Genomic DNA, 14,004 nt, shown 5'->3' on the forward strand with positions numbered 1-14,004 from the left:
TGCTGGGAAAGCAGCCCCTGCATGCCTTGTTCCTGTGCTGAAAGTTCACAGGCAGGGTAAAAATGGAATGAACCCTTTTGGTATCAGCCCAAGGCTTTGTGTGGGCAGGCAGAGGCAGGCAGGAGGCAGAGCTGTCAGCAAAGGAAGGGCCCAGCCAGGTGGGGCAGCCGGGGGATGCCGACAGCCTGCAGGGACAGAGGTGCAGGGCAGGGACATTGTTGGACAGCCTGGGCTGCACAGGGCACAGGCATGTGCAGCAGCTGCAAGACAGCCCTGCCAGAGCCAACTTGGACAGCACTTTGGCCACGGCTGCTGGGCCTGGGCCTGAGGCAGGAGCAGGAGACAAGTGACCCTTGCAGGGCTGGAGCCTCATTGCCTCCTCGTCCCTGCTCAGCAGCCTGGCAAGGGCCGCCCCATGCTCCTGCCCTGGGCATTGCGCATCCCCACGTGCCAGTGCCCATCCCATCCTGAGCAAGGAGGGAGGGACAGGATCTGCCTGGCCAGGGGCTGGGGCTCAGGCCTTGGCCCTTTGCGTTCCTTAAACACATCCATGTTTGCTCAGCACCAGAGACACCTTTGCCTTGTTTGTCCCCAGCTGTCATCACTGCCTCCAGTGTTCTGCACTAACTGGAACCTGGGGACACTTTCCTATTCGTGTCCCTCAGTGGAACACATTAAAACTTCAAAAAACTTCAGAGTTTCAATTTAACTTTGAGTTCTTGAGAAGATTTTGAAGACACTCTCAGGGACTGAGTCTGATGTAAACAACACCAAAGCCCTGTGAGAATCATTAAAGTTTTCCTAGTCCAGTGATGGAGAAGATTTCAAAGAACTTGTAAGAAATACACATTCTTATTTTAAATGAAGTATTTTATATTATTTCTCTTTAGAGCAGAGGTGATTGCAGCATTCTGTGATTGATATTGACCCAGGGTCTCTCCTCAGCAGCTCTGGCCTGCTCACAGAAGCTGTGCCTTGAGCTCTGACCCGGTGTGGACAACCTTGCTCCACATTGCCCAGCCCCATCCTGTCTGTCCTCACTGCCCTGGGCCCTGCTGTGCTTGCAGAGCTGGCTGCACTCAGCCTAAGAGGGGTTTTCCCTTTTTGGGATTTTTTGAAGCAGTCTCAAACTCCCGACTTTCCCCACTGCAAACAGACACACTGCTCAGGTGTGTGCCAGCCCCAGGTGCCACCAAAGCCACTGCAGAGCTGCCCTGGGCCAGCTGTGAGGGTGGATCATCAGCCCAAGCTGCACTGGGCCCCTGCAAGGGGCTGTGGCCATGGGCACTGCACTGACCCCACTGCTGAGTTTGGCTGCCACGGCCACCGTGAGAAATGAAACTGTCCTTGGAAACATTGGGGAGGATTGGGACATGCTGGGGAACGCTGTGTGAGACACTGGGACATACTGGGAGTGACACTGGGGAAGAGTGGGACGACCTGGGAACACGAGGAATGCTGAGGGGGAATCTGGGTGGACTGGGATGGGCTGTGAGGGTTCACTGGGAAATACTGGGAGTGATACTGGGGAAAACTGGGGACACTGGGGCATCCTCTGGATGAAACTGGGGTGAACTGGAAGGGACTGGGAATAAACTCAGGGTTATTGGGAGGGACTGGGCTGTACTGGGAGGGATTGGAGGAGCACTGGGTTTGAACTGGGCTGTACTGAGGATGAACTGGTCTGTACTGGGAGGGACTGGAGGAGGGTGAATGGGCTGTTCCCACCTCCACCGCATCCCATTTGCCGAGGCTCCCGCCAATCACTACCTGCAGCCAGTCAGTGCCAGGGATCCAGGCCTGGGGGCGGTGCCTAAGGTTGGCGCCATCTTTCCTGTTTGCTTACAACACCCATAATGCCCCACGGCCGGTTGCAACACCGTTAGAGCCGGAACTACAACGCCTGTCATGCCCCATGCTCCACAGAACCCCGGGATCCGCCCCCGTTTGTCCCATAAATGCCCCTCAGACCCTCCAGGATCCCTCAGTGCCCCCTCAGCGCACATTCGGGACCCCCCAAAGCGTCCCCAGACCCACTGAGTGCTCCCAACCCCACAGATGCCCGGTACAGCCACTTCTGGGAATTCATCTTCTCTCATCCCCCGCGGCCCCAGAGCCCCTGAGAACACAGTCCCGCGCCTGATACTCCTGCCGTGACCCGCGCCCTAAATAGCCCGGTTAGAGCTCCCCGAGCTCCCCCCGAGTGCTCTCGAACAGTTTACGTTCCCCCACGAGGATCTGAAGTCCCAGCTAGGACGCAAAAGTGTCCCACAAGTGCCCTCCCGGACCCCCAAATGCCGCGTTCAAACCGCTTCCGCGACTACACCTCCCATCATGCTCCATAGCGCACCTCCAGCGCTAGTCCACTCGGGACCTAATCTCCTGTCATGCCCCGCACCCCACCGAGAGTCATTGCAGCTGCGCCCACATGTCCCGTGATGCTCCGCGGCCCTGTTAAACCGTATGATACCCGTGCTTACAACTCCCATCATCCCCCGCGCCCCAGCGAACCCCATTCGAGCCTCCCAAGGGCTCTCCCGGACACCGAAGGGCCCCAAATTCCCCTCCCTGACCTCCAAGGGCCCCCCTGGACCCCCAAATGCTGCCTGGGACCCCGAACTGTTCCTCAGAATCCCTGAGTGCCCCTCCAAGTGCCCACCCGGCTCCCCCAAGAGTCCTCCAAACCCTCAAGTTCTGTCTGAATTCCCTCCTCAGGCCCAAAATGAAATAAACAGGGCCAGGAGACTTCTTCTCCTTTTTAATGCCTTTATTAAAAGTGATCAGCTCAGGATTGGGCGGCTTGACGGGTCTGCAGCATCCGTCGTCTCTCCCAAGGCCACTCAGAGGAGGAGGATATGCACAGCTCTGTCCTCTAGGGGCAGGACTGGGGGAATCCAGTCCTCGTGGGAGCCTTTTGGGCGTGGTATTCCCCGCCAGGTGTTTCTACTTTTGCCGGCTGCCTTAGCAGGCCCTCATCTCCGGGGGCCACTCCCATGGTCAGGGCGAGAGGCTCTGAAGATGTTCTGCATCTCTGCAGGCCCGGCACTCGGCTCCTCACGTCCAGACATCACTCCAGTCTCTCAATTCTTAGGTGGCTCGTTGTTTTTTTGGGGTTTCTCCGTACAGCGGGGGACCCATGCTGCATTGTGGTCTTGGAGTCAGTTTGCATAGCCCCCCTCACCTTCTCAGGTCTCTTCACCCTTCTGGGAAAAGTACACCTTAGCCTCGGGCGAGGCTCTGCTAATACAAAAGGAGCGATTAGCCTCAACGACCCGTGATTACAATAACAAAACACGAAGAACTTGGGCAGCTACAGTGCTCTGGCTGCCTTTTTGTAACTTTTTCTCACAAAAAAAATATTACCCGAATTTTGTTCATAACAGTCCCCCCTCTTTTTCTTTGATCGAGCTTAAATTCTAAGCTCGCATCAACTCACAATTTTTTTTTGGTTTGAATCTGCTATAAATCTCTTGTGCCCTTTGGTAATCATGGTTACTTAACCTTGTTACTTTCCTTGGTTTCTTCAGGTTGGTCTGCACGGCAAGTACTATTCTACTAAAACAGATAAATAAGCATAGTAAAAAAACCAATCCTCCAAGTACACACACAGTGAGAAAAACTACCTTTTCCCATACATCCTTTTTGAAAATCTCCAGGTTCTCCCACCCACTGGGATCAAGTGTAGGAGTTTGTTCTTCATTATTTACACATGCTAATCTTTTTATTTCGTTTGAAATGTTCCTAATAATTGAATTCTTTATTTTTAATACTGCCTGGAGCCGGATTACTTTATTTAACATAGAAATTGGGATTCGAATTTGGCTTTTACAATTTTGGATTTTCTCAATTTCTATTTCACTTTCCCGGTTCTGTTTATTTTCTCTCAAATCATTATATATAGGAACTCCCAAACTTGATCCAGTTTCTTTGGGTAATAAGAAAATTGGTTTTATCACTCTAGCAATGCAGCTGCCAGGCGAGATTAAACCTAGGGGTTTAGGGCTCCCCTGAAATGTGTTCCAAAAGGGGTCTATCTCTTTTCCAGTACACTCATATAAATACTTGTAACAAACAATTTTTCTTACCATTTCACCATTTCTTTGCTTTTTACTAGATCTGCTGAGCTTGTTTCAGCAGCATCACATTCAAAGCACAACCAGGCTTCCCCTATAGTACACTCTCCTAGGAGTGGCTGCCTGAAAGTGGCAGTATTGTATGCTCTCCAATACACTCTCTTACTTTTCTGATAAAGGACCAATTGGGAGGGGTTAACACGATCAGGGTCAGAACTGATGTGGACTCTAGACAAGGAGCTCACTTCCTTCTCATAGAGGGATTGGTAGCATTCACTGCGCCGCTCAGCTGGGCTTCCCAGAGCACCACCAGCAATCAGAGCCATCAGTACTACCCTTCCCAAGAGTCTGGTATGGGTCATCTTGCACAGTCTGCCCACCCGGCCTTGCCTCTTGGGGAATTTTACTGAGGAAAAGCTTCCAAGCTCTTTAGAGTCCCTTCTACCCGCTTCTCTGGTTAAACCCCTCTTGGTCTGTTCCCTACCAATTTTGGTTCCCCTCCCAGGGGAGTGCTCTGTAGAGGATTAACCTGGAGTCTTTAGAATTAAATTAAGGAACTTAACCAGAATTACTTATTTACAGTCTTAAACTTTTTACCAACATAGTTTACACTTAACAGTTTTGAAACATTTTAAGCAATATTAGAACTCTTGATACCAATTTTTTCCCACACAGTTCAGTCTATTTGACTCTTCCTTCTGAGAGTCAACTTTAAATCCTTTGGTCCTTTTACCACAGTATACTCAGATGATTTAGCTTGTGAAGCAGATGAATCCTTATCCAGTGCCCGGAGGTGAGAGTGGTGTGGACTCTGGCCCAATGCCAGAAGGAAAAACTGGGAGTCTTGCCCAATGCCAGAAGGGGAAAGGGGTGGAGTCCGGTCCAATGCCAGAGTGAGAAGGGGGAGCAGTCCAGTCCAATGCCAGAATGCCAGAGAGAAAAAAAACCTGATGTTGAATCCTGGTCCAATGCCAGGGGGTGAGAGTGATGTGAGTCCAACCTTTTTCTTTTTGTCTGCACCGTCGAATTAGTAAGGAAGAGTACCTGAAACGGGCTTTCAAACACAGGCATTAATGGTCTGCAATGTTACGATTTTATCAAAACTCAGTTTCTTTGTCTAATGTTATTGCTTAACTTCTCTTTTTCCATGGCTTGCATATTTCTCTCATCAACTTCTACATACTCTGTATTTTGCAAGGAGTTGTATTTCTGTTAGCTAACTTAACTCCCAAAGCACTTTTATTCTCTTATATCTCTGTGTATTTAATTCACTGGTTTTCTGTTCTATTTTCAAGATCTTATCTATTTATCTCTTGCTTCTGTTTCTTTCACTTAGAGCTTAAATACTTCTTTCAGCCCCTTACACTTAATTTAATTTTTTTTTTTTTTTTACACCATTCTTCTACACAATACACTTCCCTCTAAGGAGATGTGGTAAAACTTGTAATGCACAATCTACATTACCTCTATTTTAATTTGTCTATATTCACTCTCACACATTCCTTCACACCCTGAAGACACAAACTGGATCATTATTGCTAGAAAATCACGGGTCCTGTAGCCCCCCCCTCAACTTGGGGTTGGCCCACAGGTCTCAGCATCTCTGGGCCCCCTGGAAGGGCCCTGACTCTGGTTGCCTCTGGTGCACATTCACCTGTGAGGCTGTCTGCTTGTCACTCACGCTCTTACAGCTACGGCTCCCTCACACATCTGGGGAGCACTAGTCTGGTTTGCAGGTCACACACACTCTTTGGTCACAGCCCCCACCCGCCTGGGGGACACAAGCCTGGTTTGCAGGTCACACGCACACTTCCACTGCCCCCTTCCCACCTGCCCGGGAAGTTGAGACTGACTTCGTGACTCACTCTCACACACACAACAAGACAACAAAAAGGTACCTTTTACTTTCACATCACTTATTACAAGTTTAGTTTTACTGGCCAATTTTGGTGCTATTGGATATCCTTTCTACCTAGCTGTTTTTGTCTAACTTCAGAATTTTTTTTCACTATCCTATACTATACTTCTTAGTACTTTGTTGAGACAGGACTTATCTGCTCCTGTATCTACTCAAAAATTCAAATTCTTCATTTAGGGGTCCCACTTCAAAGCTTACCAAGGGCTCTTCTAGATGTTGCAATCGGGTCCCCTATAGTGTAAAGCCCCTGACCTTCTAATCGTCACCTCTAAGGATCTTCCCTAAATTATCTTGTTCCCTGGCTATTGCCGCATCGAGACTAAGCTTTCTACAAAACCTCCTGATGTGTCCTGGCTCTCCACAGTAATAGCAATGTCGCTCTCTCAAAGGGCCTTGAGGTGTCTCCATCCTTCTTGCACCTGACAGTACTGACCTATCCTTGCCTCCTCCTGATGGTGGACCCGCCCACCCTGCACTTTCTCTAGCTACAGCAACCATGATCTTAGCCTTGGCCTTTGCTTTTTCTTCCTCCCTCCTTAAATACACCTTCAATGCCTCTTTTAATAACTCATTTATGTCCTTCTCTTGCCAATCTTCCATCTTTTCCAATTTTCTCCTTATATCAGGCCAAGATTTGGTAACAAATTGGACTTTTAGTAGCATTTGACCTTCTGGGGTGTCTGGGTCTCTTCTAGAGTACAACTGGAAGTTCCGCCTTAGGCGATTAAGCCAGGCAGCAGGAGCTTCATCCTTCTCTTGTGCACCCTCAAATACCAATTGGGTGTTAGTTCCTTTGGGAACTGACTCTTTGATCCCCCGTATTATCAAAGACCTATATTCCCTCATGGCCTTCCTCCCCTCCTCCTGGTTAGGGTTCCAGCTGGGCTCCGTTAGTGGCAATTTCTGTTCACCTGTTGGCACTTGGGGTCCTGGACTGTTATCTTTCTCCCATATTCTTATGCCAGCCGCCCTTATCATCTGGACCTCTTCTGGGGAAAATAATATACTCAGGATGGAATTCATCTCTCCCCAAGTGTAGATATTTGGACCTAGAAATTGATCCACTTGGTTGGCTATGCCCACTGAGTCCTCCACTAAATGCCCCAACTCTTTCTTGAATCCTCTCACCTCAGAAGCAGTTAGGGGAGCATTCACAAAGCCAACACCTCCCACTACTCCTCCCATAGGAACCTCTCTGAGGGGAAAGAGTCTCTCTGCCTTAGAGGTCTTGGATCTGGTGCTGCAGTACGGCCCATCTTCAGATGCCAAACTACTTTGAGGGGCATCTGGGTTACCCTGAACTTTCTGCCCATCAGCGGGTGTATTTGCTGATAGCTGTTTATCAGGCGAGGAGGCATTTGTGCCCCAACTAGGAGGAGGTAAAGGGACAGCAATAGGAGGGGGAGAAGAGCCTGAGTGTATATTAAGCGGAGCTGGAGAAGGGGTGGAGAATGCAGCAGGTGGAATAGGCGCTTGTGGTGATGTAGAAGGAACTGGAGGAGATACTGGGTTTATCATAGCGGAAGCTGAAGAGGTAGAAGGAGGAATTTGAGCAGGTGGTAGTGGGATGGCAGCCGGGGGAGGAACCGGACCTGCCATTTGAGGTGCTTGAAGAAGAGGATTATAAGGTGGAGGGGCAGAAGGAGGCAAATAATCCAGGGGGTCCCATCTTTTACTAGTTCTATCATCCCCTCCTTCATTCCCTTCTTTCTTTCTCTGTACCTTACAAATTTGCACCCCTTCATCCTCAACAGTGCTCTTTAACCAGCAAGTTACATACAGTAATTGCTCAGGATCAGTATCTCCTCGAGCTGTCAGATAGTTATTTAATTGTTGGCACATCCACTTATCCTTTGTCCCACACCAAGGCCATCCCCCTTGCAGCTCTAATTCTGGCCACACTTCCATACAATAATGGATCATTTTCACTTTATCTAATCCCTCCGTGGCCTCTATAGAATCCCATTTCACTAACAGTTCTCCTAAGGGACTACTGGGAGGTATATCCCTCAGTCTCTTGCCGGTCTTTTTACTATTACAACCTCCCATTTTACAGGTCTCAATAAAAAAAAGTCTCAAAGGTGCCTCAACTGACCGGTAATTTCAAAAGAACCTTGTTTGAGGAGCTTCAGCCTCCTCCACTGAACTTCAAATTTCTGCCTGATGCTCAGGACTTTATACTGAAACAACTGCCCAATCTCTTGATTGTCCAACTTCCCAGCGTCAGGTCTTACATCTATCGGGACTTGAACACACGAAGCCTCGGCCAAAGAGTCCGGGTCGTGCCTGACTCCCTCAGTCAGGAAAAACAACTGCCTGATTTTTAGTTTGCCTAACTCGCCAATTTTTAGGCTTCACCGTATCAGGACTTAAAAGCAAACCACAGCCTCCTTCGCTGGGGTTTGTGCCTGACTCTCTCTGTCAGGACTTACTTTGCCTGAAGGGCTTGTGAACCACCCGAATCCTTCTCGGGACTGACAAATCTTACTCGAATCCTTCTCGAGACTTACAAAAGTGCCTGACCTCCCTTTGTCAGGACTTACTTTGGGTGTGTGCCACTCATACACAGTAATTCACTCCGCATGCCCGGAGTGGGGGGGCCCTTTATTCCCCCTTGGGAGACGACTTCACTCACGCTAATTCCACTCGCTTTCCCCTGTTTCCGGCCTGCCCCTTCGCAGGAGTCAGGAAACGCGGTACTGAGGAGTCCCTCTCGCTTCGAAGGTCCGGCTGCCGGCCCTCGTCTCACTCACACACACATGCGCACGTCTCCCACTCCCGCCACCGGATTTCTCACCAGTCCGGTGCTCCGGTGCTCCTCTGCGTCGCTGTCCTGAGCCGATCCCTCTTGGTCCTGGTAGCCAGCTGTCCTCTGAAGATCCAAGATGGCCAGTCCTGAGTCCTCTTGCGTCGTGGCTATCCCGGACGAGAGCCCCCAACTGAAATAAACAGGGCCAGGAGACTTCTTCTCCTTTTTAATGCCTTTATTAAAAGTGATCAGCTCAGGATTGGGCGGCTTGACGGGTCTGCAGCATCCGTCGTCTCTCCCAAGGCCACTCAGAGGAGGAGGATATGCACAGCTCTGTCCTCTAGGGGCAGGGCTGGGGGAATCCAGTCCTCGTGGGAGCCTTTTGGGCGTGGTATTCCCCGCCAGGTGTTTCTACTTTTGCCGGCTGCCTTAGCAGGCCCTCATCTCCGGGGGCCACTCCCATGGTCAGGGCGAGAGGCTCTGAAGATGTTCTGCATCTCTGCAGGCCCGGCACTCGGCTCCTCACGTCCAGACATCACTCCAGTCTCTCAATTCTTAGGTGGCTCGTTGTTTTTTTGGGGTTTCTCCGTACAGCGGGGGACCCATGCTGCATTGTGGTCTTGGAGTCAGTTTGCATAGCCCCCCTCACCTTCTCAGGTCTCTTCACCCTTCTGGGAAAAGTACACCTTAGCCTCGGGCGAGGCTCTGCTAATACAAAAGGAGCGATTAGCCTCAACGACCCGTGATTACAATAACAAAACACGAAGAACTTGGGCAGCTACAGTGCTCTGGCTGCCTTTTTGTAACTTTTTCTCACAAAAAAAATATTACCCGAATTTTGTTCGTAACACAAAACTGCCCCAAATGTGCCCCAGAAATGTTTTAAGGGACCCCAATGTGGCCTCTGTGAGATGCAAAGGTGTGTTTCGTGTCAGGTACAAACAGGCAACGTGTGTACTTGTGAATGTGAAATGTGTGGACACCGACAATGGGAGAGCTGTGAATTCTAATAATAACTGAGGAAAATAAGTTACCGAAATAGGCCTTTGAACCTATCTTTTGTTTGCAATTAACCCTGGTTGATTTAGGAGCATTGGAATTAAGGTGTTAAAGATGTTGCTTTTTGCTTGCATTTAATCTATAAAAAGCTCTGCAATAATAACCTCTTGAAGTACAATTTTAGAATATTACTTGTATCCTTGAAACTATAGCTTTGGAATATATATAAAGGAAATATGCTTATCTCACGCCTTATTGAAGCAGAGAAAAACAGCTTGAGAAAGGAAGATGAAAATCACCTCAAGGATTTATGGTTTCGACCAAAGGGAAGCTGGACATCATTGTTATGAGATTTAGAGTCTCTGCAATTAAAAGGTGGACCCATATCTGGGGAGCTGGACCCCACCAGATGGAATTCGTCTTTCTTCTTTCGGAAACTGGACCATCACCATCTAGGGATACTCCTTTGAGATACATCCTGAGAAATTAAAATCACAAGAGTGTATAGAATTGTGATGTAATAATTTGGAATAGAAACTGCTGATGAGTAAAAGATTGGAAATAGAAACTGCTGAAAAACACCTGATAAGTACCCCTATAAATACCTGTAACCATCAATTATCGGTGTGCAGTTGGAGGGAAAACTTCCCCCACATTACCCAGCGCTGTATTGCTCATACTTTACCATATTAAATAATGATTGCTGCTTGAATATTGACCTAGTCAAAGTTCTTATTCTTAACAACCCTAAACTAAAAACGTGTTGGCTGAAAAGAGGACCTCGAATGTCAAACCAAAATACTGGGAATCACCTGGTGCTCTCGTGAGGAAGGAAACCCCAGCTCTGCCTGCAGACCAGTGGAAAAAGTGGACTCTTCCTCCTCCTCTGTGCCACGCCTGGGGGCAGCAGCGGTGTGAGACACATCGGATCACCCCACCTGAGCTGATTTTTAATAAAGACATTAAAAAGGAGAAAGATCTCCCGCCCCATTTATTTCATTTATATTAAAAAACCAAGACATTTTTAGGAACGAAAAAAATTATTGGTTGTTGGTTCTAAGTAATACAATTCTCTTCATTCATTCTTTAATCTCCATTGGCAATTTATTTATTTCTCTTTATAGTAACTAGTATTAGTTGAGTCTTTTTGTCATCTTCTTTACCATCTTTTTCACAGAAAGGGTCAAGGGAGGCACTTTGGGGACCCTGGAGACATTTCTGGGGGTCATTTGGGGCAGTTTTGGGTCTGGGGAGGGAATTCAGAGAGAACTTGGGGGTCTGGAGGACACTTGGGGGAGCCGGGTGGGCACTTGGAGGGGCACTCAGGGATTCCGAGGGACAGTTCGGGGTCCGGGCGCGCCCTTGCGGGGCTCTGACGCGGGCTCTGCAGAGCGGGGGCTGATGGGAATTGTAGACACGGAGCTAATACAGTTTACGGGGCCGCGGAGCATGACGGGAGTTCGAGGCGCAGCACCAATGGCTCTCGGTTTGGCGCGGGGCATGACGAGAGATAACGTCCCGGCTGGAACATCGCTGGACATGCCCCGCGGAGCATGATGGGAGCCGTAGTCCCGGAAGTGGCTCGAACGCTTTGTTTAGGGGGCGGGAAGGCTCTTGGGAGACACTTCTGCATCCGAGCGGCGACTTGAGATCCTCGGGGGAACGTAAACAGTTCGAGAGTCTTGTGGGGAGATCGGGGAGCTCTAACCGGGCTCTTTAGGGCGGGGGGGCACGGCAGGAGTTTTAGGCATGGGACTGTTCTGAGGGGCTCTGGGGCCACGGGGGATGAGAGGAAATGATGAGAGGAGACGGTACAGCCCAGATAGGCTGTACCGGGCATCTGAGGGGTCGGGAGCACTCAGGGGATCCAGGGACGCTTTTGAGGGATCCCGAATGGACTCTGAGGGGGCACTGAGGGATCCTGGAGGGTCTGGAGGACACTTAAACGACAACGGGGGGGCGGATCCCGGGGTTCTGTGGAGTGCGGGGCATGACGGGCGTTGTAGTCCTGGCTCCAATGGGGCTCAATACGGCCGCGGGGCATGACGGGAGTTGTGGCTACTGTAGGCACCGTCCCCGATTCTCCGATCTCTGGCGCTGATTGGCTTCGGGAGGTGATGGGTGGAAGCCTCGGCAAATGGGATGCGGTGGAGGCGGGAACAGTCAATTCAACTTCTCCAGTCCCTCCCAGTACAGCCCAGTTCAGCCCCAGTACAGACCAGCACAACCCCAGTATAGCCCATTTCATGCCAAGTAGAACACAGTAAACCCCAGTGCCTCTCCACTCCCTCCCATTATAGCCCAGTCCCTCCCAATACACCTGGGTTTATTCCCAGTCCCTTCCAGTTCATACCAATGTAATCCACAGGATGCCCCAGTGTCTCCCAGTCATCCCCCCAATGGCCCAAGTGTCCCCAGTTTGCACCAGTCCTCCCCAGTGTCACTCCCAGTATGTCCCAGTGTCTCCCACAGTGTTCCCAGTTTAATTTCTCACAGTGGCCATGGCAGGCAAACCCAGCAGTGGGGTCAGTGCAGTGCCCATGGCCACAGCCCCTTGCAGGGGCCCAGTGCAGCTTGGGCTGATGATCCACCCTCACAGCTGGCCCAGGGCAGCTCTGCAGTGGCTTTGGTGGCACCTGGGGCTGGCACACACCTGAGCAGTATGTCTGTTTGCAGGGGAGAAACTCAGCAGTTTGAGATTGCTGCAAGAAGTACAAAAAGGAAAAACCCCTCTCAGGCTGAGTGCAGCCAGCTCTGCAAGCACAGCAGGGCCCAGGGCAGTGAGGACAGACAGGATGGGGCTGGGCAATGTGGAGCAAGGTTGTCCACACTGGGTCAGAGCTCAAGGCACAGCTTCTGTGAGCAGGCCAGAGCTGCTGAGGAGAGACCCTGGGTCAATATCAATCACAGAATGCTGCAACCACCTCTGCTCTAAAGAGAAATTTAATCAAAGACACCCTTTCAAATAGGAATGTGTATTTTATTACTGCTCTTTGAAATCTTTCTCCAAAACTGGACTAGGAAAACTTTAATGACCCTCTCAGGGCTTTGATGTTGTTTACATCAGACTCAGTCCTTGAGAGTATCTTGAAAAAACTTCTCAAGAACTGAAAGTTAAATTTAGACTCCAAATTTTCCTGAAGTTTTAATGGTTGCCACAGAGGGACACCACTGGAAAGTGTCCCCAGGTTCCAGGGAGAGCAGAACACTGGAGGCAGTGATGACAGCTGGGGACAAACAAGGCAAAGGTGTCTCTGGTGCTGAGCACACCTGGATGTGTTTGAGGAATGCAAAGGGCCAAGGCCTGAGCCCCAGCCCCTGGCCAGGCAGATGCTGTCCCTCCCTCCTTGCTCAGGGCTCTTCTCAGGATGGGCACTGCCACGTGGGGATGTGCAATGCTCAGGGCAGGAGCGTGGGGCGGCCCCTGCCAGGCTGCTGAGCAGGGACAAGGAGGCCATGAGGCCCCAGGCCTGCAAGGGTCACTTGTCCCCTGCTCCTGCCTCAGGCCCAGGCCCAGCAGCCATGGCCAAAGTGCTGCCCAAGTTGGCTCTGGCAGGGCTGTCTTGCAGCTGCTGCCCATCCCTGTGCCCTGTGCAGCCCAGGCTGTCCCACAGTGTCCCTGCCCTGCGCCTCTGTCCCTGCAGGCTGTCGGCATCCCCCGGCTGCCCCACCTGGCTGGGCCCTTCCTTTGCTGACAGCTCTGCCTCCTGCCTGCCTCTGCCTGCCCACACAAAGCCTTGGGCTGATACCAAAAGGGTTAATTAATTTTTACTGTGCCTGTGAACTTTCAGCACAGGAACAAGACATGCAGGGGCTGCTTTCCCAGCAAGGATGGTTGGAAGAAAAGAAGAAGACATCTGGCTCAAGGGTGCAGGGATAGAGAAAACAAGAACTGAATCTGGGAACTTGGGGTTGGTTTTATGGAAGTGGGTAAATTGTAATTCACATTTAGGGACTGTATATAAGCAATACACTGGTAGAATTCCATGTCCACAAAGGGTTAGGAGTTATCCCATGTTGGACCTTAGGCCTGAATAAATGATCCCCTCTGAAATAGCAAATTAGTGTTTGAGAGCCTTATTCTGATATTTCAGAGATTTGGTGACAGCGGGGCCTCACAGAACCAAGGAGTCAGCTGTGACACTGTGCAAACTCATGGAACAAAGGGTCCATGGTGACACAGCAGAACCCCATGGAACCAAAATCCATTTTGGCACATTGGGGCTACATTGAACCAATGGTCCGTTGTGATACTGCGGATCCAA

Source organism: Melozone crissalis, unplaced genomic scaffold (assembly GCF_028551555.1).
Source record: "Melozone crissalis strain CALT ecotype California unplaced genomic scaffold, PUWL_Pcris_2 ptg000116l_1, whole genome shotgun sequence".
Taxonomy (NCBI): domain Eukaryota; kingdom Metazoa; phylum Chordata; class Aves; order Passeriformes; family Passerellidae; genus Melozone; species Melozone crissalis.